The sequence below is a fragment of the Mixophyes fleayi genome, chromosome 5 (genome assembly GCF_038048845.1).
Source record: "Mixophyes fleayi isolate aMixFle1 chromosome 5, aMixFle1.hap1, whole genome shotgun sequence".
In the NCBI taxonomy this organism is placed as follows: Eukaryota; Metazoa; Chordata; class Amphibia; order Anura; family Limnodynastidae; genus Mixophyes; species Mixophyes fleayi.
Genome location: NC_134406.1, coordinates 165,811,604 through 165,814,970, shown reverse-complemented (window position 1 = coordinate 165,814,970; position 3,367 = coordinate 165,811,604).

Genomic DNA, 3,367 nt, shown 5'->3' with positions numbered 1-3,367 from the left:
GATACTTTTGCACTTAAAGTTTTCATAATATATTACATTTCAGATTAGTAGTCACGGTAAGCAAGCCTGTAATAGAAGTTCATTGTTTCAATTGGCACAGTCTGTCCCTTTTGTCGTTGCTCAATAAATGTTTCCAAATTTAGTTCTCGCTGACCTTTATCTCATGACTCAACGTCTTTATTTGTATTTTTTCACTTATTGGAGCAGGTTGCATCCCACCCAGGAGCTGAAGTGAGATTTCCATTTCAAAATGAATTATGTAGTTAAGTTATATCTTATAGAATGTAATGCTGTAGATGACTAAAAAATACTACCCCATGGGTCCCTGACTGAAGTCTAGAACTTGTAACTGTACTAGATAGATCACCATCTACTACCCTAACACTAAAACTTTACTTTCCCACATTACTTATAGGAAGGGAATGCAAATGGAGACATTTTATTTCAATTCAAAGGGAGGCACATTTAAGGTAGTATATAAAAAATAAAATGTAAATATAAATTTCAATGAGTGAAAATAGAACCAGAAAACAGAGATGCTCAAATAATAAAATACTTAGCGGATAGTGAGCTCACTAATTGAAACCAGGGGTGCAGCGTGTAGTCATGGTATAGTTGCTCAATGGAATTTCACCAGTTTGAAGGCCCTGAACTTCATCATTGTCTGCAAAAGCAGACTTGAGCTTACAGTTCAAAATATAAATCTCACATTCGTTATTCAAAGTTTGCATTCTAGGTTCACTATTTGCTTTCAAGGTTCACTATTTGCAGCCACCGTGCTCTGTACGCTCTCGGGGTTTGCTATTCAAGGCTTACTTTTGTTTTTTGCATTAAATTAGTGTTTTTAAATATTATTATGTATTTACCATTTCCATATAGGATGTTGTGTTGTGTAGGGTACTTCTTTATCAGTAGTGTGTATAATTTGGATAACAGTACCACTTTTCACGGATCAAGGATTGTGTCATTTGTGTGACGCACTTACAATTAGTTAATGAATCATGTAGATCTTTCTGGTGTATTGCATTTCAGATTTCTGAACATTACATTTACTGGACACTTTTTTCTAATGTTTTAATAACACTAAATGATAATGTAATAAATGAAAAGGTAAAATAATAAATGAAGGTTTCCAACGCTCTAGCAAGCCAAACAAAACAAATTAGCCCTACAGCAGGCTTCTTAGCTTCATATGGTTATTTCTTGAATACAGCTTTAAGAAAAAAGGTTCCTTTAGTGTGTAAGTGTAGTAGGAAAATGCTCAAATTAAGCAATAAAATAGTCATTAATTACAAACACCCCCACATTGCTTTACCACATATGAATGCAATTTAAATATTCTTCTCCTTGGCAAAATGGTTGTGAAGCTTAAAACTAAGAAATGCAAACACACAAATATCATATAGCCACAACCCAAATGAATTAAGCACAATCTGCTGGACAGGGCAATCAACAATTATCTAATCAGGAGCTAGCTGTTAAGGTTACTATGTACCACCTTTCTGGAATTTCATCGTTTAGATAAACTATTTGGAAGTCTCAGATGGAATGTATTGCTAGGATGACATGATATCACTATTGGGAGATGTCCCCTCTCCCCTTTACATTATTGGGAGACGCTTCCATAATATTTGCCACAATCTGAAGATGCTCCCTTTGTATTTAAGATCTGGAATAATGATTGATCATCAAAACGACAGATTTATGTTATGTCTATTTACTAAATACCTGTTGGATTTTGACAAAACAGAATGTTGTAGTTTCCGTTGCTTTACATCCACATCACCAGTGATGTCAGCATAAATTTTAAAAAATTATAAAATTTACATCAAATGTCTTGCTCCCTGATTGGGAACCCTTATCTTGCAGGGCTTAAATTTTACCCTGTTTATTTTTTGGTTGGCCGCTTCCAATCTTGCAGGGGTCAGAGGCTGAGGCATGCGCCAGCCATCCTTTTTGAGTAGCCCCTAGTTCTGTGGCTCTGCTTGGTCTGAAGAAACCGGTCTCTTACAGCACCTTCAACAAAGAGAGTTGGTGATTACTGGTGATAATAACACAAAAATACATTATTCTATGCTGTTAACCCCTGTGCTGCTGGGTGTATGCATGGAAGATCGAGTGTTCATCCCAAGTCTAGCCGATATTCTGAATCTCCAAGTCAGAGAATTGGTAGCAGCTTGTCTTGATGATTAGAGGTCCTTTTGAAGCAGGCGGCAGTCTTCTTGGTTCCAGGAGGCAGCTGGTGATTATTTGCTGACATGATATTAGTCCTAGACAAACCCAAAACTAGATTAGTTGGAAACATTTTCCTGTGCCAGGTCAAAGCACTCCTTTAAGCAGTCCAGCCATTCCAGGAGATTCATCTCGTGAGCCAGAGGAAGGGACCACATTCGATACTCGCTGAAAGTCTTGACCGGGTTTTCTTTAATGAGGGTGAGTTGCTGAATAATTTCGCTATGATCTTGTTTGAGACATGGAACACCTACCAGCTGACATTTAGTTAGTAACTCTTCCATGTCCATCTCAGACAGCAGATCTATGGGCTTTGTTGATGATAGCCTTCAGCTTCCTTGTTTCTGAGTCAAGAGAGAACCTATCGGCTCCACTTCGATCGTTTAGCAGTAGGCTGCCTGTTGCCCACCACAAATTTACACTGTTCTTGTCTCTTTGATAGTACTAGAAAACATAATATACATAATCACCATGCTTTTCCTTCACTTGTTGTTTCTTTTAAATAACTTTCCCATTGGAACGGCTTATTGGTCAGCACTTCTGCCTCACCGCATTTGGGTTATGAGTTTGATTCCCAACCATGACCTTATCTGTGTGGAGTTTGTATATTCTCCTAGTGTTTGCATGGGTTTCCATCGTGTGCTCCGGTTTTCTTCCGCACTCCAAAAACATACTAGTAGGTTAATTGGGTGCTATTAAAAATTGACCTTAGTCTCTCTTGGTCTGTATGTGTGTATATGTTAAGGAATTTAGACTGTAAGCTTCAATGGGGCAGGGACTAATGTGAGTGAGTTCTCTATATAGCGCTTCGGAATTAGTGGCGCTATATAAATAGCTGATGATGATGTTGATGATTCAAACACATTTAACAGCATTTTATTTCATTGTGAACCCTTTAATATCACCGTGTTAACTAGCTCACTGCTCTCTTAAGACTTACTCTGTGTTTAGCCTGTAGCTGCCTTTGTCTATTTTACTTCCACATGATGGACAATTATCTGTAATCATGGAAGCACCTAAACTAACATGCCCAGTTACCTGTACCATACTACTATGCATATATGTATTACATGAGATAAAAACTAATTTTAAACATATTAGAGTGTTACATTGTTAATAATAGAAACAAGACTGG